At 36.0% G+C, this 27,907-nt stretch overlaps 1 protein-coding gene across 5 annotated transcripts in view; it reads right to left on the minus strand.

The window, feature by feature from the left end:
* LOC138715231 (facilitated trehalose transporter Tret1-like) overlaps nt 1–27,907 on the minus strand; it is a 453,955-nt gene that overhangs the window by 53,233 nt on the left and 372,815 nt on the right. The window contains exon 1 of one of the 5 annotated variants that reach the window (XM_069847931.1): nt 21,570–21,671. The exons of the other annotated variants lie outside the window; for them this stretch is intronic. The gene's annotated coding sequence lies outside the window, so the exon portion shown is untranslated. Of the gene's footprint in view, nt 1–21,569; nt 21,672–27,907 lie in introns of those variants that run through there. 5 annotated transcript variants of the gene reach the window in all.

Here is a 27,907-nt window from a genome sequence, read left to right on the forward strand (position 1 = left end):
AATTAGAATTCTACGTAATACTATATAACTGTTTAAATTAATTCAAAGAAAAGGGTCCCGTTTAGTATGTAACTGTCACGCGATTTTCCCCGTTTCGACGACCCTGCGACATAACCACTCGGTCGGACAATAATAAAACTGAAAGAATACACCATAGCACAATAAAAAATTGAACAGTAAATATAGGTACCGGTAATCATTAAGTATAAGTCATTCAAAATAAGAAGGAAAGAAAGAAGGAGAGAAAGAGATAGAGAAAGAAAAAGAGAGAAAGAAAAAAGAGAGGGAGAGAGAAAGAGAAAGAAAGAAGAAAGAAAAAAAAACATTATAAAATAATCACGAAAAACTCTTGTACTTTTACAAATCAAAGTACAACAATCTAGTAAAAGAGATTCCTAAATAAACACCCCCAACTTTTTTTCTTTTGGCGAGATGTATAGTCAGTATCGGGGTTGATTCTTTAAGAAGGGTTTGCCATGGAAACTGCTTATAGACTAGTCTGATACCTATCAGAAGGGACTTATTCTTTTAACCAATTACAGTAATATATGAACGACTAGTTCTGTCTGTCTGTCTCACCCTTTCGAAAACAGTGCACCATAAAGGAATGACTCTGAAGACCAAAAGCGTTATATTTTGAAAGACAACTCCAGAAAATTATTGGTGTCTTTCTCAACTCACTGTGAGCCACGGACCATCACCATCGAATGGTATAAGTAGATGAATATTGCAATTCATTTTATTTATTATTTTTAATTGGTTATTTCACGACGCTTTATCAACTGCTATCGTTATCTAGCATTTCAGTGAGATGAAGATGATAATGCCGGCGAAATGAGTCCAGGATCCAACGTCGAAAGTTACCCAGCATTCGTTCTTAGTGGGTTGAGAGAAAAACCCCGAAAAACCTCAACCAGGATTTGAACCCGGGACCGCTCGTTTCACGATCAGACAGGCTAACCGTTACTCCACAGCGGTGAACTTCATTTTATTTCGTTGCCGAAAAAGAGCAAGGCCTGCTACTGTGGATAGAGATGCGACTGCTTTCAAATGTTTCTCGTATTACGCTGATTGTATTTATTTGTTTGTTTGTCAGTGTCGTACATTAACTGATACTTCATCACTGAAGGACTTTTTTTGGTGTTACAATTATGAATTTAAATAAACTTCTGTAACATTCGTTTCGGTGATTTGCTTGAAAACTTATACGTGTAGTTAGGTACAAATTTATCTGTGTCAATATCCTAGAGAATTTTCATTTTCTTATCCTTTGGAGGCTTCTTTTTGTTTACTGTTCCAACCTCCTAGACATTTATACTAGATGTAAGAAGATTTCGATGCTAAAAACGTGGTTACTAGGATATTGAGTCAATCATTATGCCAGGTGGGCCACCTAAAAGAAATTACAACGAAAGCGTAAGTCCAACAACACGTGAATGTAAACAACGACAAGAGATAACGAGGCTTTTCGTTGAAAAGAACAGGAGGAGGACACTGAAGTCCGTCAAAAATCTCGCCAGAATGAACTCAATTTATAAAATAAATGATATTGAGTTGTAATGGGACATTTCGTTTATATGATTGTCATTAAATAGCTCCAATGCTGAATGTTATGTAATGTAATATTTTGCTAATTTCCCATTGATTTTCAGTGGGTGTTGCTAGTAATAATATGATGTTTAATTCATTTTATGGCATAGTAGAGGAGATGTTCAAACGCATGGTCACAAATTTCACAACCCATCAGGGCTTCTTAACCTTTTTTCGCCATGACCCAAACGTGAACTAAGCGATCAAATTATGAGACTCATGGGTCTATTTTGCAAGTAAATAGTGCTAATGCATTAATCTACTTATAAGTATGCGCAGAAAATTATTAATTACTTAATTAATTAATAATGTTTTTCCCAAAGACAGGTATTTCACTGCAAACCCTTCATATTCCAGTGTTTCCTATTTTCTGCCTTCCTCTTAGTCTCCGCATACGATTCATTACCTTAATGTCGTCAATCATCCGATATCTTCTTCTGCCTCGAATTTTTCTCCCGTTCACCGTTCCTTCTAGTGCATCCTTTAGTACGTAATTCCTTCTTAGCCAGTGAACCAGGCAATTTATTTTTCTCTTTCTGATCAGTTTCAGCATCATACTTTCTTAACTCAGTCTTTCAAAAACAACTTCATTTCTTATTCTGTCTGTCCATTTCACTCGCTTCATTTTTTTCCATATCAATATATAAATATTATATATAATGATTCTAGAATGTTTTTCTTCGCTTCTTTGTAATATCCATGTTTCTGCACATGCAAAGCCACACTTCACACAAAGCAATTCACTAATTTCTTCCTTAGTTATTTTTCCAGAGGTCCGCACAAGATGCTTCTTTATTTCCTATTAAAAGCTTCCTTTGCCTTTGGTACCCTCCTTTTGACTTCCTGGCAGGAGCTCATGTTACTGCTTGTAGTACACCTAAGTATTTGAAGCTGATCAGTTGTTCTACTACCGCATATCGAATTCGCACGTTTTCCTTCTTCAAATTTCTTCCGATTACCATGGTATTTGTCTTGTTTACATTTATCTTCGTTCCATACTGTTCACAGTTGTCATTTAGCTCCAGTAGCTTATCGCTTATATCCTCTCCTCTTCTGCTAACAACGCCACTTATCAGCACTTTATTCTTCTTCCTCCTACTATCACCACTCCCATGTTTTGAAAACAGTTCTTCACTGAATGCTTCAAGTAGATGTTGGACAGGGTAGGTGAAAAAGGGCATCCTTGTCGTAGGACTACTCTCTTTCTATTTCACTTCCCTCTGACATTCCTTCTCCTATCCTGACTTTGACTTGTTTCAAACAAAGGTTAGCTTCCTCTCTTTCCAATCCACATCAGTTTTCTTCATGGGTCCCATAAGTTTATTCCAATCCACTATATCATCTGCCTTTTCCAGGTTCACAAATGCTACATACACATTTTTATTCTTCTCTAGGTAACTTCTGTCGATTGTTCACAGCAGTCCAATTGCATCTCTCGTACCTTTTCTATTTCAGAAACGAAACTGCTCTTTTTCCAACGTTCCATTATAGATTATGGATTATTATTATTATTATTATTATTATTATTATTACTATTATTACTATTATTATTATTATTATTATTATTATTATTATTATTATTATATGACTCGGTTAAAAGAAGTTTTATATGATATTCTTATTGAATTTGGTATTCCCAAGAAACTAGTTCGATTAATTAAGATGTGTCTCAGTGAAACGTACAGCAGAGTCCGTATAGGTCAATTTCTGTCAGATTCGTTTCCAATTCACTGTGGGCTAAAGCAAGGAGATGCACTATCACCTTTACTTTTTAACTTTGCTCTAGAGTATGCCATTAGGAAAGTCCAGGATAAGAGAGAGGGTTTGGAATTGAACGGGTTACATTAGCTTCTTGTCTATGCGGATGACGTGAATATATTAGGAGAAAATCCACAAACAATTAGGGAAAACACGGGAATTTTACTTGATGCAAGTAAAGAGATAGGTTAGGAAGTAAATCCCAAAAAGACAAAGTATACGATTATGTCTCGTGACGAGAATATTGTACGAAATGGAAATATAAAAATTGGAAATTTATCTTTTGAAGAGGTGGAAAAATTCAAATACCTAGGAGCAACAGTAACAAATATAAATGATACTCGGGTGGAAATTAAACACAGAATAAATATGGGAAATGCCTGTTATTATTCGGTTGAGAAGCTTTTATCATCCAGTCTGCTGTCAAAAAATCTGAAAGTTAGAATTTATAAAACAGTTATATTACAGTTGTTTTTTATGGTTGTGAAAATTGGACTCTTACTTGAGAGAGGAACATAGGTTAAGGGTGTTTGAGAATAAGGTGCTTAGGAAAATATATGGGGCTAAGAGGAATGAAGTTACAGGAGAATGGAGAAAGTTACACAACACAGAACTGCACCTGACATAATTAGGAACATTAAATCCAGACGTTTGAGATGGGCAGGGCATGTAGCACGTATGGGAGAATCCAGAAATGCATATAGAGTGTTAGTTGGGAGACCGGAGGGAAAAAGACCTTTGGGGAGGCCGAGACGTAGATGGGAGGATAATATTAAAATGGATTTGAGGGAGGTGGGGTGTGATGATAGAGACTGGATTAATCTTGCTTAGGATAGGGACCAATGGGCTTATGTGAGGGCGGCAATGAACCTCCGGGTTCCTTAAACGCCAGTAATTAGTAAGTAAATATTATTATTATTATTATTATTATTATTATTATTATTATTATTATTATTATTATTATTATTATTATTATTAAATAAAGTAGTAGGATTACTTGAATTATTTTTTTGCGAAACTACTGCGACTCATTCCGAAAGCCACGACGACCCATAGATTAAGAACCCCTACCTAATGGCAAGACTCGCCAGCATACGAGAGGTTGTCATGGCGCTAGTTTGATCACACCATACTGGCGAGACCTGCGGTATTCGAAGATGATATGCAATACTGCGCCCCATTCCGAAAGCCACGACGACCCATAGATTAAGAACCCCTACCTAATGGCAAGACTCGCCAGCATACGAGAGGTTGTCATGGCGCTAGTTTGATCACACCATACTGGCGAGACCTGCGGTATTCGAAGATGATATGCAATACTGCGCCCCATTCCGAAAGCCACGACGACCCATAGATTAAGAACCCCTACCTAATGGCAAGACTCGCCAGCATACGAGAGGTTGTCATGGCGCTAGTTTGATCACACCATACTGGCGAGACCTGCGGTATTCGAAGATGATATGCAATACTGCGCCCCATTCCGAAAGCCACGACGACCCACAGATTAAGAATCCCTACCTAATAGCAAGACTCGCCAGCATACGAGAGGTTGTCATGGCGCTAGTTTGATCACACCATACTGGCGAGACCTGCGGTATTCGAAGATGATATGCAATATTGCGCCCCATTCCGAAAGCCACGACGACCCACAGATTAAGAATCCCTACCTAATGGCAAGACTCGCCAGCATACGAGAGGTTGTCATGGCGCTAGTTTGATCACACCATACTGGCGAGACCTGCGGTATTCGAAGATGATATGCAATACTGCGCCCCATTCCGAAAGCCACGACGACCCACAGATTAAGAATCCCTACCTAATGGCAAGACTCGCCAGCATACGAGAGGTTGTCATGGCGCTAGTCTGATCACACCATACTGGCGAGACCTGCGGTATTCGAAGATGATATGCAATATCTATCTGGTGATCTCTGGGAACCTACCCGAGTCATCTGTCCGTTTTGACAGGGGCTCCATATCTACGCGTAGGGATTTTACTTAACTTATCTCTACCTTCTCGAAGTTGTATGCGTATGGGTTCAACAATGGTTACATGCAGAATGACTTTCGTTCTGTCTCTGTACACGCCACAGAAATTCGTTTCCAATACCTAGGCCTATTTATAAGAATTCAGAACGCCGAATACTAGAGATGTAGCTTTTGAACGTAGATATCCCTATCTTCACTATGAGTCACTGTGCTGTACTTTCCTTATATGTTTTGTATATACATGTATATTAACTCTGAGTCATTTTAATGTGTGTTCCTTATACGTTTTACAGATATGACTAGAGTTTTAAGTCTCAAAAATATGGAAGGTGACCTCGAGTGTAGTTTATTTTTTTTACTGAGGCTCGTAAAAGTTTCACGTAACTGAAACGATGCCACTGCTACTATAGCTGAAAATGTTGAAATGTAAGTGTAGAAGTACAGTATGTATGAATAAGATGTTTCAAATGATATAGGCCTACTTATAAATTGCATTCTTTGTTCGATTTTCGACAAATAATAGTCGATGATTTTTCGCCAGTCTTAGTATTTTTTTTTCATATAGGCTCTGTATGTTTTTAGAGATTTATGTAATGTAGGCCCTTTCTGTAATACAGTAATTCATTTATACTAATTTTTTACACAGTTACTCATGCATTTCACAGAATGTACTATACAGTAAAATAAATGCAGTACGTGTAACTTAAAAGATCAGTAATCTTATATTCAGATTATAACTAGAGCCCGGATTGTATGTAGTATGAAAATGAGCAATATGTACACAATTATGTAGCTAAAAATGGCGAACTATGTAGGTAAATATGTAATAAATAAAAAATATGTAAATTAAAATAAGTATCATAAATCCTACAATAACTGTCTATTTTTAACTTAACGAGTAGTATAAGAAATTACATTAGGTTATACACATAAAATATATGATAGCGCTTTCGCCAATTGGATGGCGTCTTCAGGTCTAATTAGCATATTATGATGCTTTTTACATAAAGACATAGATGAAATGCAACATAATAAAAAGTGATAAAATACATGACGTGAGAAAAATTACAAAATTAAAATAACTGCACAAACAGAAGGGAAAGTGAAATAATGACTTGAAAACAGGCGTGGTGGTTGTAGTAATTCAACCTCTATAAAGTCTAGATATTAAATTACAGAATCTATGCCTTGAATAAAAGCCTGCAAAAACATGTGTGCAGCTTATGAAATATAAAAGAGACGGTTAAAAGGGTAAAAAGTTGTAACAGTCATCACGACGCATAGAATGGAATTAAATTTTTGAAGCCGTTGGAAGAGTCGATTTTACATGACCGGTTGCGTGGTGTTGAGTCAAGGCATATATTCTGTAGGCTAATTTAATATCTAGACTTTATAGAGGTTGAGTTACCACAACCACCACGCCTGTTTTCAAGTCATTATTTCATTTTGTCTTCTGTTTGTGCAGTTATTTTAATTTTGTAATTTTTCTCACGTCATGTATTTTATCACTTTTTATTATGTTGCATTTCATCTGTGTCTTTATGTAAAAAGCATCATAATATGCTAATTAGACCTGAAGATGCCATCCAATTGGCGAAAGCGCTAGTCATATATTTTATGTGTATAACCTAATGTAATTTCTTATACTACTCATTAGGTTAAAAATAGACAGTTATTGAAGGATTTATGATACTTATTTTCATTTACATGTTAACTTGTCGGACCAACATGCCTTTTAAAAATATCTAACTGGAAATGTAAGCTTTATTAGATGTATTTTTGCACGCTGATAAGGAAACAGAACTGAAAAAATTACAGGTGCGCAATGGGATTCAACCTCATTTAATCATTTTTGGAGGTGTAATTAATAGTTAAATATTTTTCCCTATTTTCTAAGGTCATCAATTGCCTTTTGTCTGTTAGAATGTCCTAATAAATGGAAAACGATCTCTCAACTTTACACTAAGTAACTGGCGCGTATTTAAGATGAGGAATGGTATTCTGAACAATGTTCTCAGGGAGCTGCACACACTCACCTTTATGCGGAAAAAGTTGTATATCCTGGATTCTTTTTCAATAATAATTTTACTGAAACAGACTACAGATTACTCCCGGCACAACACTTAGTTTATTAGTTGCATCTTCCACTACCGACATAGATTCATGGAGGGCCAGTCCAGAAGTTTCCAACTTTTTAATGATGTTCGAAATCTAATTGGAGTAACTTGTGATGCATGCTATCGATGCAGTTACCTTCGAATCTTGAAAGGCACTCATGGACTCATGAAAACATGATGCAATTTCAGCAGAAAATATTTCCACCACCGACTTCACTGCTTCCAAATGTTCGTTAAAAAAGTTCACAGCTTCTGTCCATGTTCCTCATCTAATAATCACAGGTTGAGGAGGTAAAGGCACATCTGATGACAGTTTCTTGTAGCACTTCATGCGATAGGGAGATTTGCGGAACAATTTTTTGTTGCTGATATTAAACCATTCACTTCAGGAAATTTATCTCTTATGGTTTCAGCCATCGGTGTAGTCCATGTGTCAAACACGTGAAGTGAACAATATTGGGTAAAACACAGGCAGGGCACCCGCAACGTTTAGCATACAGGATGCAACATTTAAGTAGAGCACCAGCACCTTTTCTTCTTTAATCTCTAACTCCTTAAGTCCGTTGTTGAGAATCGAGAAACTGTAGCATGATTTGTCTGTTCTAATGGTTTTCAGTAAATTTAATAAGGCTTGGACGAAGTCTCTGGATCCAAATTACCTGTAACGCTCTCTAATACCCAGTTTCCACTTTCATACAATGCAGTTTTTATGGTTATTGCCATTATTTTGTCAAATTTAATTTGTGTTTCTGATGTTTTATTTCTGAAATGTTTCAGCTTATAGTTCAAATAATGATTGCTAGGTCTATATAACTGTAAAAATCAGAAATAAAGACATGTACTGTTAAAATTACATTACACATTTGGTCATCATTCCTAGTTACTAAGCACGAATTAGTGCGCGCTTGAGACACAAACACGGTAAGCACGAATACTTGTAATTTAAGCAGTGTTTTTAACATTTCATTGAGTCATTACTTTTACATGGTAAGGTGAGGTTAATGACCGATTGCTCCTTATTCGCTTGTGTGTAGTGGGGTGAACTGCGGTGACGCACACATAATCTAGCTTGGCTTTTCGAGCCCTGAACCCGAGACATGCTCTGGCCTGTTGTGCGTCCTATATATACGATGGCTCGCAAAGTCCAAGAAGTGGCCTAGGTGGCATTTTTGAATCCAGCGCTGACAAGTGAACGATCCTGCTTCAGCCCCTGAGAGCAGGTCTCATCAGCAGACGAATAGCCTGATAAGCCCCAGGGGCCTGGAGCTCCAAGCCCTTTCTTAATCAGAATCACGAAACCGACGATGAACCATCTTGCTTCAGCCCCTACCCCCGATAGAGCCAGGTCCCAACCTCAGATGAGTAACCTAATAAACTTCAAGGGCTCGGAACCTCATGGTCCTCCCATATCAGCATCGGAAGCCCGTACTAGTCTATTTTTAACTCTTGCAGATGATAAATGAAATGAGGGGAAGTGATGATTATTCGTGGAATGATAGACGGGAGAGAGAGAGTTTCCCAGAAAACCCCTCTGTAACGTCTGAGTTGTCCACCAGACATTTCATCTTGACCTGGTCGGAAAGCGAACCCCGACCGTCCTGATGCAATACCAATGCCACAGATGCTGCAACATTTAAGGCTCGTTCTCACGACAGCACTGATGCACTGTTATGAAATGTCATGATATCCGCTGCCACGGCAGTTACCTGTTCACACGACGGTTGTTTAGGGCCGTATTCATAGACATTTTTAGCGCGGGCTTCCGGTGGATGATCAGCGTTTTTCGTATTCATAAACCAGTGTTAGCGATAGGATATGATTTGAATTCTGTACTAGTAACCAGTGGATAGCCGGGGCTAGCTTAGTACGCTCGTAGCACGTGCTGCGAAATGTCTATGAATACCACCTTAAAGACCAGGTATAATTGTCCGTCGGTTACAGCTAACAGAGAACAATATTATTCCGTTAAACATTTAGCATGTTGTAGCTCCTATGATAATCAATCGCACTGTTATTTTTATGATTGATAGCTCAATTCCTAAGGAAAGCATCGAAAGAAATCGAAATAAAATTCCTTTTGAAAAGCCAGAAAAAACTAACCTCGAATAGTGGATTTTGAAATTTAATTAATATATTAAAACAATTAAATTAAAATATTAAAAGTAAATGTAATTAAAATATTAAAATAAATGTAATTAAGATATTAAAATAAATGTAATTGAAATATTAAAATAAATATTATTAAACTATTAAAATAAATGTAATTAAACTATTAAAATAAATGTAATTACAATATTAAAATAAATGCAATTAAACTAATAAAATAATAGTACATTATGCAATGAGCCTATAATGATAGTAATTAAGAAGCGAGTATGGATGTTTATGAAACGAGCGCAAGCGAGTTTCATAATTTTCATACGAGCTTCTTAATTACCATTATAGGCGAGTTTCATACGACTTTTTATGCTCGACCATATTTCTAACTTGAAATTATTCAGATGTATACATTTTATTTGTATCTGACAAGATCGGAAGTGACCTTGTTCTAGGTCGTGAATTGTGAGATGTGCGCAGACGCGAAAGTATTGATTTTTTCCGAGGAACAATAATGTCATTGACCTTGATGTAATCCCGTTAAACTTGATATAACTTTGATTATTGAATTCGACATTGAAAAACGAGATGACAAATTGAATTTATTTGAATATTATTTACAATTAACGCTAATTATTATAGTAACAGAACATAACCTTCTGCGACAGTATTGGATTTCCAGCCTCCGTGACTTTTCGCTAATTCTCTTTCGATTGCATATCCGAGAATAATCGATACTTGCGGTTTTATAACGGTACAAAGCTGACTTGTCATTGGCTGAACACCTGTAAGCTGAATTGTCATTGGCTGAAAACACCTGTACTTTAATGAGTAGGTGTACTTTAATGACATGCATTAAAGGACTGCTACCAGGTGTATAATTACATTTCGGCATGGTCGAGCATTTAATGTAGTTAAATTATTAAAATAAATATAATTAAAAAGTTAAAATAAATGCAATTAAAATATTAAAATAAATGTAATTAAATATTAAAATAAATGTAATTAAACTATAAAAATAAATGTAATTAAAATATTAAAATGAACGTAATTAAACTATTAAAATGAATGTAATTAAAATACTATACGAAATTTAATTGAAATATAAAAAGAAAAGAATCAAAATGGCGGACGATGAAAATATGTTGATTGGTTTGCTAAACATGATATTAAACCATATTAGTGTCGTACAATCAATAAATTCATATTTGCAGACAATTTTATTGCAATTGTCTGCGTTTGTATTATAATGTAATGTAATGCATCTAATCTCCTCAATAATAATTTTCATTTTTAATTTTTATCAATAGGTCCTTAATAGAAACAACAACAACAACCAAATTTCTTGGCTTACAAATCGATGTGTTAAATTGGAAAAATCATATTAAAGAAATTACTCCCAAACAAAAGTGAGCATGTTTTGCTATTAGATCTCTGCAAGAGATAGTAAATATCAATACATTAAAAACAATATACAGAGTGGGCACAAAGTCGCGTTACCCCTATAAATATCTCAAATATACTCATTATTTATGTAATCCCGGTCATAAAGCAGACATATATCCACTTTATACTAACTGTGTGTCCTAAGTGTTCAAAAGGTCAGTATGTCCCCCATCAAAATAATGTGTCGCCATGTTCGGTGTGACATTTGCTTCAGTATTGCTGGTGTAATCTGTTGGAAAGCGCGTCGCACGGCTTCCTTCAATTCATCAATGGTGTCTTGTGTCTTACCGTTCCTGTGCAACAATGCTCACAGGTTGTGAGGTCAGGGCTGCGAGGTGGCCAATCAAGGGGACATGGTAAGATTGATAACCCACTGCCAATCCAGCTTTGTGGTAACATCTCATTGAGGTACTCACGAAAGGAAATGGCATAATTGGTCACTCAACATCCCACACTTGACTTGAAGTTAAGCGGTCTGATGCGTTCTACTCCGCTCAATTTCAAGACAAGCATGGAATGAGACCTCTGCCATTCGTTGAATAGCAATTATACCTCTCTCCTCCTCTCTCGGTAATGTTACTTTTCCTGCCACACATTATGGAATGAAGTGTAGATTGGAACTTGGCCTCTTCCAGCTTGTAGTGTTCCGTTCTACCAACAAAATCAGCTCTGATTCTCAGGTCTGTATGTTCACGAATTATAAAATGTATTCAATACTGACAAACTCTTCGTACAAAAGTTTTTAAAACCTTGTGAAATGTCTCCTTGGTTACTTTCGAAAATTTTACTCTTCCATAACTTTACATAAACTACGTATCTTGTAGTATAGAGTTTCCTTATATTTATTTCTCATCACAAATTGAACATACCGCGTACAACTCTTCAGTGTCGTTTATCTTTATTGCACATCCTTTAGCGGTCAGTTACCTTAACAGGGTTCACAAATTGAGTAGCACGTGTTCAAACTAATTTCTGTATCTACAGAAATAGATTGCAATAGTTATTAATTTTGCTTATCCCCAAAAGCAAACATACAAGATTTCCTCCGAATTAGGAACAAGAATGGAATTTGGAATTACGGCTAACCTGCAAACGAAGAATTAGTGACAATTTGATCAAATAGACACAGAAGAAATAAAACTGAAATGTCGTCCTTAGTGATCTATTGGTTGGATCAGAGGATCGCTAGTTCAATCCAAGCAAAAGACGATGGGTTTTAAAAGACGATGAAACTCTTAGCATGGTTTTCTTTACGAGGAAGTAAAGCTGTGGGTTCCGTGTCGTAGGTTTGACACGTAAAAGACCTCTGTCACTGATAGGGGACTCTAGTAAAATGCTATCTATTATTTCTCGCCCACTTTGACTTTCGATCCTGAAGTTATTCATTCATTCATTCATAGTCTTCTCCCCAAGGGCAGTTCCTTCACTGCAAACCCAGCATTCTCCAATCTACCATATTTTCCGCCTTCCTCTTAGTCTCCGCATACGATCCACATACTTATTTTAATGTTGTCTATCATCTGATATCTTCTTCAGTCCCGAACTTTTCTCCTGTTCACAATTCGTTCCAGCGCATCCTTCAGTAGGCAGTTTCTTCTTAGCCACTGGCCCAGCCAATTTCTTTTTCTCTTCCTGATCAATTTCAGCATTAGCATAGACTCGTTTCTTATTTTGTCTGTCCATTTCACACGCTCCATTCTCCTCCACATCCAGATTTCAAGTTCTTTCAGTTATTTCTCTTTACTTCATCGTAATGTTCTTGTTTCCGCCTCACGTAATGCCACACTCCACACAAAACACTTCACCAGACTCTTCCTTAGTCTTTTTCCAAATGTCCGTAGAAGATACTCCTTTTCATATTAAAAGCTTTCTTTGCTATTGCTGAATAACCTCTGTAATATTGAAAACGTCGTTAAATATTATATTACAAACTACTAACATAAAAACAATATTGAATACTCCATTGCTCATAAGAAATATCTATTTTTGCTGTTAGAAAGTAGCTGAAATAACAGAAAGGTGCTATGAATGCTCACTATTAAATAATGCTATATGTACTGACACTTGCAATCACTTTTGTTTGCTTTCATAGGTTCTGTGTTCTCGTAAAAATATGTGCGCAGTTGTCTGCTTACATTTCTGTAATATTTAACTTAAACACTTCTAATAATAATTTTAGTAAGCGTATCTTTTATTGCCAACAAAAACTGTCATTAACTGACTAGGAATATCATATATAGTATGTGACGAAGACACATTGACTGCCGAATAGATAATTAATTGCTTCCCGCGTCGGATAACCGGCAAATTCAGACGTGACCAAATTGAATTAGTGGTTTACAAGAACATTAACTATTAAGGAAATATTAACTCAGTTCTAAGGTTACTGAACAACCTACAATCTATAATCACGGTCATTTCAAGAAACACACGAATTATGAAATTCCAATATTTTAGAATTATAATAACATTGTAGCACATTCATCTTGTACAGTTAAACTACACAAATCTAAGTTACGTAATATGAGCTATTATATGAAATCTAAAACAGGAAATCGATAATTTTGGACTTCCCAAGTTTTCTCTTTTTTTTTTCTCCTGTGCTCTTCAATTGAAAAAGTTATAAATAATTAATTATTTGAGGACTTTCAGCTTTATTTCTCATGCTGACTGCTAGACCACGAATACAGTTACTTGAGCAGCTTTATACGACCAGATTCGTATGAGTTCTTTCGAAATTTTGAATAAATGTAACTGTCAGTTATTAATGGAGTTTGGAGAATAATAATTGAGTTGCTATACTTGTAAGCTCTCCGCATACACGCTATGGACATGTATAGAGTGCAGGAATGTGGTCGTATAATATCATATGCAGTTGCCTTACGTAGGTATCGTACAGTGTTGGTAATGCTACCGTACATACTCGTATACAGTTTTTCTTAGCAGTTAAGAAGTTAATTACTCAGCAATTTTATGACAGAAGGTGCTGAAACTGGCCGCCTTCGTCGTTGACACATGATCGGCATCTTTTTAAGAAACTAGCCATCTCTCGCTATAGTTATCGTTATCGTTAAGTATTGTAATAATCGTCTGACGGATATTAAGTTCCAGTTCTTCCAGAATGTGTGAGTTTGTTTTTTTATATAATTACAGAGATTAAAGTCACAGGGGTGTTAGGTCAGGTGAACGAGGAGGCCATAAAATCCCTATTAATAACTTTCTCCTGGTTGAAAATTCTCTTAATTTCTGTCATCGAAACAGCGACTGTATATGCTGTGGTACCACGTTAAAAATTCACAATCACACTCCCCGTCGATCGAAGGACTTTTTAAGTGAAGCAAAATTATATTCGCGTCTGTGTGTAACTTTTAACTGTTTTTATGCTCGACCATGTCGAAATGTAGTAATTATACACCTGGTAGCAGTCCTTTAATGCATGTCATTAAAGTACACCTACTCATTAAAGTACAGGTGTTCAGCCAATGACAACTCAGCTTACAGGTGTTCAGCCAATGACAAGTCAGCTTTGTACCGTTATAAAACCGCAAGTATCGATTATTCTCGGATATACAATCTAAAGAGAATTAGCGAAAAGTCACGGAGGCTGGATATCCAATACTGTCGCAGAAGGTTATGTTCTGTTACTATAATAATTAGCGTTAATTTTAAATAATATTCAAATAAATTCAATTTGCCATCTCGTTTTTCAATGTCGAATTCAATAATCAAAGTTACCTATATCAAGTTTAACGGGATTACATCAAGGTCAATGACATTATTGTTCCTCGGAAAAAATCAATACTTTCGCGTCTGCGCACATCTCACAATTCACGACCTAGAACAAGGTCACTTCCGATCATGTCAGATAAAAAATAAAATGTATACATCTGAATAATTTCAAGTTAGAAATATGGTCGAGCATAAAAAGTCGTATGAAACTTGCCTATAATGGTAATTAAGACGCTCGTATGAATATTATGAAACTCGCTTGCGCTCGTTTCATAAATATCCATTCTTGCGTCTTAATTACTATCATTATAGGCTCGTTGCATAATGTACTATTATTCCACAGGATGGTTAAGGAAACTGTGTATGTATGGTTGTATGGCAGTCACTCTACGATACCCTTACGGAAACACGAGACGCACTCAAATGTTCTCTCTGTAATATAGTTAGAGACCATTTTAGAAAATAGGATACTTCCTTTTGAAAATTTAGAGAAATATCTTACTCCAGAGGGAAAGATGATTGGGAAAGTACAGAAACCTAAGTATGCTGGCTTTTGTGAACTGCTGTGATCATTTTTGCATAACTACGATTACACAGTGAAAAGATTTGAATTTTTCGAGATATAGATATCTGTGGCACACAATTTGTCAGAAATTGAAATGTAATAACTGTTTCATTAGTTATTGCATAATACTCGTAAGTGTAATAAAATATGTCATTTTTGCGTGGCTATACCTTTATATCGGGTGAACCGTAAGTCATGTCTTTAATATTGATGCTTAGTAAAGGGCAACATAAAAATCAAGTATCATAATCAGTAGTCGAATGCACAGTAGTCTGTATGCTGTGTTCCGGTGAACAACCCCTTCATCAGTCGCGTTTTGAATATGGGAGTGACAAGACAGTTCACATGCGGCATTTCACATACTGCGCATTTCGAATACGTCAATTGACATACTAGATATTTCACATACGCCATTTCATATACTACATTTTTCACATAATGTCAGTGAACATATTATACATTTCACATATCTTATTAATGATTAAAAACATTGAATTTCTAACCCAAATACCAGTGGTGTAGCCAGACTAATTATTTTGGGTGGGCCAGATATGCAGGATTTAGAAAGTACCTGACCCATCTCCTGACAACGCCGCTGCCGTCAATTCTCTTGAAACTCATTCTCGGAAGTCTTATTTAATAACATGCAAAATTATGATAAAGAATCATGCAAGGCATATCTATACAAATCCTTCATAAGGTGAACTAGAGCTGTCGAGATTTCCTAGCAACGAAACTGTCGATCCCAACTTTTCTCCCTCTCAATGGATAGAATTGCTAGATTACAAAGCCTTGTGCTTGACATGATTGTCGAATTTTTCTTTGAAAAGTTTTATACATTGCCTTAATGAAGGACAAACATTTACTAATATCCATTTTTGGAGACTGAGGTGCTTCCGATAATGAATTTGCAAGAGCAAGAATATCGTCTAAACTTACCAAATAAAATAAGGCGTCAAATTTTTTTTAACTGATATAACAATTCAGTAGCCTTCACGACTTCCTTCTTTTTTATCGCTGCCAGACAATTTTGTAGGCCCAACCCAACACAATTAAATTGGTTCTTGAAGAAATGAACGCATTTTTTACTTCTTACGTTAATGCTATCGACTGTAACTGTTGCTCTGGATCCATGGTTTAGTTTTAATGTTGAGTATTTCCCATAAAAAACGCAAAAATTCGCATACTTTTTTGGGTGGGCCTGGGTCCACCTGGCCCACCCGCTGGCTACACCACTGTCAAAACTTATATGAGTTAGTGAAGTTATAACCCAAAGACATTAGATATTGTAGTATTCAGTTGCCATTTTTGTACTCTTGGAACGTCCTCACTATATTCTGCACCCTACGGTTAAGTGTCGCTTACTTCTTTCGAAGTTGCGGACGGATTTTCCTTCCTGCATCCAATTCTCTCATCATCGTTTCAGTGTCCTCTTGCTCCTTAACAATTTCTCGTATGAGTGAATAGAGTGATGGGTGCGCTTTTCCTACAAGCAACTGAAAGCGATCGTGCCAGGTTTCAATTAGCTTGTTAGTCCTTGGTTCATTGCGAAACACTGAGTCATACTGATTCCACCAAGAATGAGGGTATCGCACTCTGATTGCTGCTATCAGTCGCCGTCCTTGTCTTCGGGCTGACGTACCACGAATGTAAAAATTGGCGAAATATTTTCCCTATTCTAAGCAACGATTTGGAATTAGAAGCGGCAACAAATAGGTATAAGAATGGTATATGAAATATATCACCACGGAAATGGCAATAAATAGATATACAGGGACATCATTTTATTTTTACTAACTTTTCTAATATTATGCGATGTAAGAGTAATGGAACGGAGAAAAATTCTCTCCGGCGCACAGTGGTTCCAAACTCAAATCTGACTGGACAAAAGGTATAAAAGTTTGAGCTTCAAAACAATATAAATACTGCAGTTCTATAATCCTAAATAATCGTGTATCTACGATTCGTATTCAGTTTTCCATAAAAATAATTGTGGTCTGCGCAGGAGCAGGTAGAAATCAAGTGTTCAGCACAGACATTCTATTCTCGTTAGCATCGTCCGGCAAGTTACCTTCGAAACATCGATGTGTGAAGATATAATATATCCCTTCGAGTTTCGATGAATAAAATTACAGGTATTTCCCTACATTTTTAGTGAATTTTCGAATTTTAATATTGTGTTATTTAGTTATAATACTCATTAATACACAGAGAAGTGTTCCATGAAAATTTTTAAAATTTTATTTCCTGTAGCAGGCCCGCAAAAGCAAAGGTCACAAAAGGTCATTGTCAGAGCAGGTTCAGCATTTACATTAGTCATTTAGGTATGTAATTATAAAGGTTTTATAACCAACTTCAACCACCTTCTCCTTTTATTTATATTTTAGTGATGGTGGACGGAATTCCAAGAAGAGAACTAGTTGACATTTCGTAAAAAGAAAATAATATTTTAAGAAGATTAGCCTGTGTGTGAGTATGTATTAATTAAAATGGTTTAGGAGATTCTGAGGGACATGATCGTAAATTAGTGCAGAAAAAAGTGCTAAATTCTGAATGAAACTTAAAGAGCAATGGACTAATTCCCTCTACGTATTAAAAAATTTTCTTAAGGAAATACAAGGATTGGTTAAGTGTTAAAATGATTTTTTTTTTAAATAGACTGTGTCTAGCAACGAAAAAACAAAAATCGTCCACAAAAGCCGTTTCATGAATGTTCTGAGAAAAGTCAGAAAAGGAAGCTGAAGCCTTTTGTGGAAACACACTCGGTTGATGAGATTGCTCTTGTCGCAGAAATGGATTTGAGATCAACATACAGGCCCGATGCAGCAGAAATGGTAAAGCAAGTGTTAAGTTTTTACTCAGAAAGGGTCATCAAATGAATGAAAGAAAAGAAAACTAGATCGCTTACGTAAAGAAATGGGACTTCTTGTCGACATTCCCAAACCAGAATTTGGTACGACTAATGACGGGATTAACGCGCAGAGGTTCTTTGAAGATCCAGGTTTCGCATCAGAAACTACTGGCGTAGATGAAGGCTTGATTCAGTGATTTGGAACCATCTTTAAAACCAGTGGTCATTTCGTAACTCGCGAATTAGCCCCTTAGGCTAATATACAAGCAGGGCGGAAGGGCAAGGCATGATTTCCATCCCCTTAGCCAACACTTGTTCATTCAACGTTAAGCAATCTGGATATCCTTCTCTCCTACATTCCCCTTCGCTTTGTATTGCGGGCTGCATTTTATATGATGTAAACTTTGCCGACCACTGCTTAAAAAAATCACCAGTGGGTAAAGTATTGATATTGGAGAATTTGAAAAAATACTGTTTGGGCACTGTAGAATTATACATCCAGAAATATAAGTGATATTACATGCCGCAAAGTGTGCATAAAATACTTACCCATGGTGCGCAGTTGATAAAGGAAGCCGTACTTCTGTTGGGATGATGTCCGAGGAACCCCAAGAAGTCCGAAATAAAGATTACAAGAATTTCAGGGAATAAGCTTATCACGCGCGCAAATTTTGTAGAGGCAATACGACGATCGATTTGATGGAATTTCCTCTGGTCCGATGGTAAACATTCTTCGGATCTACCGCCAAAAGAGTATAAAAAGTGTATCTTCTGATGTAGACTTACTGAGACTGCTCCAGGATCACGATGGTGGTGATGATGATGATGATGATGATGATGATGATGATGTTTGATAATTAATAGAGTTACAACTCTCTCAAATATCCATAAATATTTCAAATGTAGGTTTATTTAACCAGAATTAGAGGTTTTGTTAAAATTATATTAATATGTAGGCTATTTTATTAAAAAAAATTAAATGATATTTGACTCAATATGTACGACTGTTGTGTATTTTTAACTCTTTCACACATTAAAATCAAATAGAAAGTATATAATGCATTTGTGATTTCGTTCCAATCCCAGCGAAAATCAGTTTTGTAAAATTATTATGATTCTTTAAAATTCAACCCCTGCAAAAGGGTGGTTTATTTTATCCAATCGTAATCAGAGTTTACACGCAAATGCAAAATGCCATTTGTAACCTGTATACAAAATTTTATGAAAATCTGTTAGAAACGAGGAGCGTTATTAATTTTGTCCTGCTAGATTTGTATTTGGAACCACTGTGCGGGGCCGGGATTTGAACCCGGGTTTTCAGCTCTACGTGCTGATGCTTTATCCACTAAGCCACACCGGATACCACCCCGGCGTCGGACAGAATTGTCTCAGATTAAGCTCCAACTCTTGGGTACCCTCTAGTGGCCGCCCTCTGCACTACGTCATAGATGTCTATGAACGTAGGACCGAAGTCCACACATGTGCTGAGGTGCACTCGTTATGAGTGACTAGTTGGCCGGGATCCGACGGAATAAGCGCCGTCTTAAATCACGAAGTGATTTACGCATATCATATATATTTTTTTTAATTTACCGAAGTACATATCATAGGCCTATGTACTTCGATACATTAAAATAATACCGTATATATATTTTCATTATGCAGTGTATATTATACATTAGCGTACACTATAGAGAATGAAGTTAAATTGAAAAATAATCATAATATGGATATTTAAACACATTTTTGAAAATGGTGGCCGTTAATTTCGATACAGGCTTCAGTTCAAATGTGCATATTATCGCACTATAGACTTTTGTACCTAATTCCAATTACCAGGTTCGTACTTCGTATCAGTAACCCATGTTGAAATAATTCTGTACTTTATAAAAGAGTACCTTAGTACTGTAAATTCAATCTTCACTTCTGCCCGATCCGAAAAGATAAAATTACTCAGACATACTACTGTCCGTCCAAGTGGTTACGTCGCAGCGTCGTAGAAAGGGAGGAAATCACGTGACAGTTAATTACTTAACGAGGCCCTTTTATTTAAGTTATTTTAAACAATTTAATGGGTATAATATTACGTAGATGTCCAATTCCTAACAGAAATTAATGTTTCCAGAAAAGAGCTAAGACAGGCCAGCCACTAGCATTTACAGAGAGGCGAATAGAAGCAGGTGGGGGAAACCGGGATGCGACGAAGGCAAATGGAAAATGATGCAATATTGAAAGCTCTTTCGTCACTGGAAAACGCGAACATATTTTTTAAACGTACTGTTTACTATGACCGTAAGGCTACTATGACTGTATACGCGGTCTTGGATCTATGTGGAGTACGGTTGAACTTCATTAGTAGAAGGGGTGGGAGCGAAGTACATTAAAAAACTCAGGTACAATAAAAATTGAAGTAAAAATAAAATGATGTCCCTGTACAAATAGTATATGAAATATATGTAGGTGAATTTGTACATGTAAAAATAAGTATGCGAAATGGAGAATGCCAAATATCAGTAAGTGAATTGGTTGTATACTTAATGACAGTGTGTCAGTAGACAGTATGTGAAATACCTTGTAGATCAAATCCTGTATGTGAAGAGTCGTGTAATCGCGAGAGCTCATTGCTATACAGATTGTTTTTAATATCATAAGAAAAAGAAGCAGATGGTGCGCTGTTTAACTTTCTGTTTCAAACGTGCAGAGAGAAGTTGTAAGCAGTATTTTACTTCAGCCAATTACAAATAGTTGCTTCCCACTTCAATTTTTAAAGTTATTAACCATTAAACTTACATAAAAGAACAGTCTTCATACGCCATAATTGTTTATGTTTACATATTTTGTTCTCTCCTCTATCGCTCAACAAACATACACGCGCGCTGTATATATAATTTGATTCCAGTAATTTATTATTCCCCAAATATTTTTCTAAACACCTTATTCCCGAACACCCTTAACCTCTATTCCTATCTCAAAGTAAGAGTCCAAGTTTCACAACCATATAGAACAATTACCAGAATTCACTGCTCTCACAGTTTTACTGAGGATACTGTAATTTAGCCTAGCTACTAAACGTTTCATTAAAAACTTTTTTTTTCTCTCGAAATGTAAACAAATACGAGCAAAATTGTATTAAACTTTTCCGTTTGAGATATCTCAAAGATTAACTCTCTAAAATTAATGGCATGACTTATGGTTCGTATATATAACTTTAGAAATTTCACAAACTTTCTGTCTTCGTGACAAAGCGGAGTCTACACCAAAGACAGCACACTGTAAAATCATATCATTAGCGGACTAACATTGGTTGCACTAGGCCATTAGGCAGATTTATATTTTTCTGTATTATAAATAACTGAACTTAGCCATAACAGTTTGAAAACTATTCTAGAGTAAAATAACCTTTCAAAGTAGTTAACAAAATAGATTACCTTTTAGAATTAGTGGTAAATTGTCACATTAGAATAACAATAATAAGAAATTAGTTTCCACAGCTCCACTCCCCACAAGAACCTCACTAGTCTGAAAGAAATGAGCTATTGTGACTGGTTCTAGTCAGTGACGGTACACTGTATATCACGCACGTAGCGAGCTGTCTCCAAATTAGGACGCGGAACCCATATTAAGACGTAGTCCGTAACAGGTAAAGCCCGCAATTGGAAACCGCACAGGTTGTTTGTGAATGTTCCCATCATTATTGGTATCCATCATATGAAAATGACCTTTTGTGCTTATCAGACTAATTTCCATCCGCTACATACAGAACACGTTGTCTATCAACAATATAGATCACTAAGTCCTACAGCTGTTGACTGTCTATTTAATACTTTAGTCTCGGATATCGCAGCTTCAATTCTGGAAGCTTTAATGAATGTACTTAATGAACTCTATTCATCCTTCTAACACCCGCCTACGTACCTATATACTGGAGATGAACAACGATCGAGAAAGCGAGACTAACAGCGCCTGCAAAGCCGAAAACCCGCACGACAATGTTGTATTACGTCGCGTCCTTGACGTAAAGATTTTCGTGTCTTCCGAGACTCGATATTGATCATCTGCCGAAGTCCCGAAGTCAACCAGCTTTCAATCGCCACAGTTGTTTATACCTGACTGAACCTTTGGCAACTGTTTAAACAATCAAGTAGCCTATTTGAAACATCTCTACCTTTCAGTGTATAATAATCCGTTCCCCAGTCTTTATTTAATTACCAGGCCCTTATTAAAAGGCTAGGAATTTTCTTTTCATATGTTTAAGATCAAGAGTGCAATCTCAAGTAAAGAGATATTAATGCCATGTTTCTTAGAAATGCAAATTTATTTGAGATTTTTTTTCCTATTTATATAACCATAGGTAATATCATATAATAGAACCAGAGCATTTTGATAACTAAGATACTGTTCTGTTTTGTCTTTTTGTCTCATTTAAACATTTATATTATTTATTTTAATGATGTATGTTATTCAAAGTTACGAAATCTTTCCACGCCGACCAAATGCTATTTCGAGAATGACGAGCGAGATTCGAAGCGCACGAGAATGACGAGTCGAGACTCGAAAGACAAATGCAACGAACACAGCGAGCGAGAGCGACTGTTAGTTTTGTTCATCTGTACTATATATAACTTACCCATTAACCAACACTTCAGGCTATCTACCTTTTGACCGACACACCATCTTTCTAACGATACAACTTCCTATACTTACTTACTTACGAATGGCTTACAGAAAACCCGGAGGTTCATTGCCGCACTTACATAAGCCAGCCGGTCCCTATCCTGAGCAAGATTAATCCATTTACAATTCATTTTATATTTTCAGATATGCCTAGTAATATAATAAAATTTATATACACATCCCACCTCCCTCAAATCCATTTTAAAATTATCCTCCCAACTATGCCATCTCGGCCTTCTCAAAAGGTCTTTCTCTCAGATCTCCCAACTAACACTCTATATGCATTTCTGGATTCGCCCATACGTGCTAATGCCCTGCCAATCTCAAACGTCTGGATTTAATGTTCCTAATTGTGTTAGGTGAAGAATACAATGCGTGCAGTTCTGCTTTGTGTAACTTTCTTCATTCTCCTGTAACTTCATTCCTCTTAGCTCCAAATTTTTTCCTAAGTAACTTATTCTCGAACACTCCTAACCTCTGTTCCTCTCTCAAAGTGAGAATCCTAGTTTCACAACCATACAGAATAATTTCAAGCTTTTTTTTATAGAGAAGACTGGATGACAAAAGCTTCTCAACCGAATAATAAGAGGCATTTCCTATATTTATTCTGCGTTTAATTTTCTCTCTAGTAGGCTATAATTTATATCTGTTACTATTGCTCCAAGGTGCAAGAACAATTGTCTCATAATAATCTCTTCCTATTATCTAACATTATTTTAAATATATTAACATTCTATATACTGTTGTATATTGGTTTAATTCTGCTACACAGTTTGCATTTCATTGTTACATTAATAGTTTATATTATTTTACTGTTAATTCATAAGTAACTCTTGTATACACATAACGTTTACCGAAATCAAATTGTTATATTCTTTGTAGTTTGTAAGTTAATTCATATGTATGTATACTTTTTGCTGGTTGAGTGAAAGATAAGGTCTTACGGCCTTAATTGTGTCAAATAAAATAAATTATTATTATTATTACTACTACTTACTTATTTATTTAGTACCTGCACAGTCTATTGTTTCTAGTACCCTCATAAACTCAAGCTTCGTGACTATACTAGACTGTGGCCTCATACAAAGACAGACAGAAGCAGACAGAGACAGACAAAGATAGAGGCAGACACAGGGAGAGACAGAAACAGAGGCAAACGCAGAGACAGCTATAAACAGAGATAGAAACAGAGACACAGAAAGAAGACAGACAGGCCGACACAGCCATACGCAGTCAAATAACGAAATAACGAATCAAATAACCGACAGTTAAATTTATTGTGTACCGACACATAAACAGAATGGCAAATAACGGAATATTACACAGTAAAATAACGGAATCGACTGTACAGAAAGGCGAAGAAAAAAAATAAAGGACAAAGCAAAACGTTTTGGTTAGTTAGAGTAAGAGAGACGGTAGAAAATTCTGGATTAAAAGCATGCTATTAGTAGAACACTTGCACATAGCGATTTGAAGGCCGAAAACGGAATAATTCATTCCAAAACAAATTTATAGTTACGGAGAAATATGTGTAAAGTTACAGATAGTACATGTTTTCCAAGTCAATGACATCTCATAACCAAAACTGTCCATATTCAAAATTTAATCCTTAATACTATCTAATGATTTTTTTTTTCTAGATTTCACTTAACATTGACTGCAGATTAACTACGATTCACAATTATTGTAAATCCTCCAAAATCTTATATGTAAAGAGATATGTGACGCAATTTCAGAAGTCTTCATCATCATCTATAAGATTTGGACTTAAAGTCCGTTCCTTTCCATTGATCAAAATATCACTCCAAAATCTTATAGATCTTCCAACTTCTCCTTTTTTTTTTTTTTTTTAGCTGCATGATAATCCAATATAATTTTCGGCAACCTGGAATTTTGTATTCTTTCTATTTGTTTCCTCCAACATGCTTTGTTTTCTTGAATGTTTTTTTCTGCCATTTTGCATATTTTCAGTTCATTTCTTATGTCTTCGCTTTGTTTATGGGCAAATAAGGAATATTCAGTAACTAAGAGGAAAACATAATTTCTGCTGATTAATGTTCTTTTTTTATATTCTTCCCAAGGTTCATATTCACTTGCCTATAAAAACATGGGAATCGCTATTGTTTCATAAAATTCCATTTTTTGTATCTTTCTTTGCTTTACGATCAAGTATTCTTTTTATTGTTCCACACGTAGGCTGAAATTTGGGGATTTTTTTTATCTATACTCATGTCCTGGAGAACTGCCGTTATATCACAGACTAGTACATACAGTCACGAAGCTTGAGGTGATTTTTTGCATATCTCGCGATACAATGCTCCAAGCGGTTAGCAACTTAGAGTACTAGGAACACTAGACGGTGCCGGTCTCTATTTATTTGTCTATGGTGCCGGTACTATTTCGCATTGTCTGTGATGAGGCGATAGTAGCGATCCTAGTGGCTAGCAACTAAAGTTCAAATGTCATTGGATGCATATTCCCTACATATTGCGCTTCGTGACTGTATATACTAGACTGGGTTATGTGATACCCCAAACAAATTAATGTAGAAACTTGTTCTATTATATTTCCTTCCATTATTATTGATTTTTGCATGATGCTTCGCTTTGAATACTAACATTTTCGTTTTATTGTGGGAAATTTTCAAATTATAATGTTTTATAATAGCATTCAGTTGATGTGCTGTCATTAATCAGTCTGTTTCTGTAATCAATAGTTGATCGTCTGAACGTAAGATTGTATTGAATTGCTTATTATTAATAATTGTAAAATGGTTTTCTATACCGCTCTTCATCTTAATGCCTTCGTATGTATAAATACTAAGTGAAATTGGTGATAGCGGGCAGCCTTGTTTTACTCAATTTATTTCTATAGTTTTTATTCCTACCTGGTCAGAAGTGATATTAGTATCCCATCATATCCGCTCTGAACGTTATGCAGAAAGAAACAGTCTGTGCTCTGTGCAGGTATTAGTATGTATTGCAGGAAGGGTGTAGGACAGGGATGTCGAACAGCGCTCTCAAACTGTGAAACGATTAATACTGTTTCCTACTGTAGCTGAGCTGAAACGACAGTCAGCTCGCTGTAGCAGTGTTCTGTACGCAGTGTGTTTATTAACTCTGGCGGCTGGTATGGATGTGGAACGACGATTCAATAGTGAATGGACAGATAAATATTTATTTATCTTAAAGGACGGAAGGGCACATTGCTTAATATGTAGAAAGGAACTTGGATACATTAGCCATCATAATGTTAAAAGGCATTTTAATTCTACACGTCGTGCTGAAGCTTATGGACCAGAAAAGTTAACCGGTTTCACTCGTGAAAAGGCTGTAGAAGAATTAAAATCAAGATTGAATTCAGAAAACCTTCCATCATCATCGGGTGTTAGTAGAATAAGCTTAGTTTGTGCTGGCTACAAAATTTGTGAAACTATTGCAACGGCTTCAAAGCTATTTACTGACGGAAAATTTGTGAAAGATTGTCTCAAAGCTGTTGCAAAAGGGCTATGTCCGAAATACGTTAATGATTTTAAATCTATATGTTTGTTGCAGAGCGGGTATCAGAAATGGGGGATAACTTGGAGGAATAACTGATAGCAAGAATAAAAACTCTCACTTGTCACTCACTATAGCTATTGATGAAAGTACCGACCGGAAAGCTACGGCGCAGCTAGCTGTAGTATATTCATAATGAGTGTCGATTCAGATTTCAGTGTTCATGGAGATCTTGTAGATGTCATTTCACTAAAGGATCGAACTCGAGGAGGAGATATTTTTTAATCTGTAACAAAAACTATGAAGAAATTTCAGGTCATGCTAAAAGTAATTAATTTTATACATCAAAGCAGTTTACGTTTCTGAACATGAAGTTACTCTGCTACAACACATACACACAAAGTTGATATTTTAAACATGATATTAACAACATTATTATTATGATTTACCTATTTCCGTCACTAACGAACAACATTCATGGAATGACCCAGTAGATAAAACTCTATTATTATTATTATTATTATTATTATTATTATTATTATTATTAGGCTATTATTATTATCATTATAATTATCATCATAATTCATCCTCATGTAGGCTACATTCTTTGTTTATCAGAGTTATCAAGTGCAAATCTAAACTGAGTTCCTAATCAATTGGTAAGATGTATAAAAGCTATCCAAGTACCAGCCGCCGCAGTTTCGCTTTTGTTTACTATCATTCGGCCGGACTGCCTGCTACCTGTGTCAACCGTTGCACGGTAAGGAAGGAGTGAAGGCTCTGCAGTTCACAGCTCGAGAGCGCTGTTCGACATCCCTGGTGTAGGACAATCCCATTTGCAAATCGGCTAAATCACAAGTGCACATAACACTATCTGCAAGTTTATATGGACGAGAAACGACCGGTAAATTTTGCCTTGGATCATTTCAATCTGGAAAAAAAGGTTCTTGTACATGTAATCGACTTAAAAGTATGACACAAACATCTTAGCTTTACTTCCCTCTGCAGCAAGCGCTTATCGCCTTCGTGCAGGTTTGCATTTGCAAATCTTGATCATATAATATTGTATACTGTATAATAAGAAACCATGTTCGTGTGTTTTTGTTTTGTAATTTCAAGTTAATATGTGTCGAATTCTCGTGTTTCAACTCGAAAAAATCAACAGTAATTATTCAAAGATTTAAAAATATTATTCGAATATCCTGCGCACACTGCAATGTCGGAAAAGAATATTTTAACTATTTAGTGGCAAGTATACGCAATTATTACTTGCTCACTATGTCAGAAAAAATGATAATATGTTACCTACTTTATGTACAGTCTTAGAAAAAATTGTCGCACAGATACCTTGTAAGTCCCAGAAAGGAGGCAGTGCTCATGATCAGATATACAATGCAACAAAACTAATTTTACTACCTCAACTAGTCATTCTCCTGTGAACTGGGTAGCTCGTCCTCTAATCATGCGCACTTCCTCCTTTCTGCGATTTTTAAAGTACCTGTACAACATAAAAATTTTCTAAGAGTGTACAAAAATGTAAATTAACGCATTAATCTTTTGTGGCATGTATACGCAACATGGTAGAGCAATGTGTG

The sequence above is a fragment of the Periplaneta americana genome, chromosome 15 (assembly GCF_040183065.1).
Source record: "Periplaneta americana isolate PAMFEO1 chromosome 15, P.americana_PAMFEO1_priV1, whole genome shotgun sequence".
NCBI lineage: Eukaryota > Metazoa > Arthropoda > Insecta > Blattodea > Blattidae > Periplaneta > Periplaneta americana.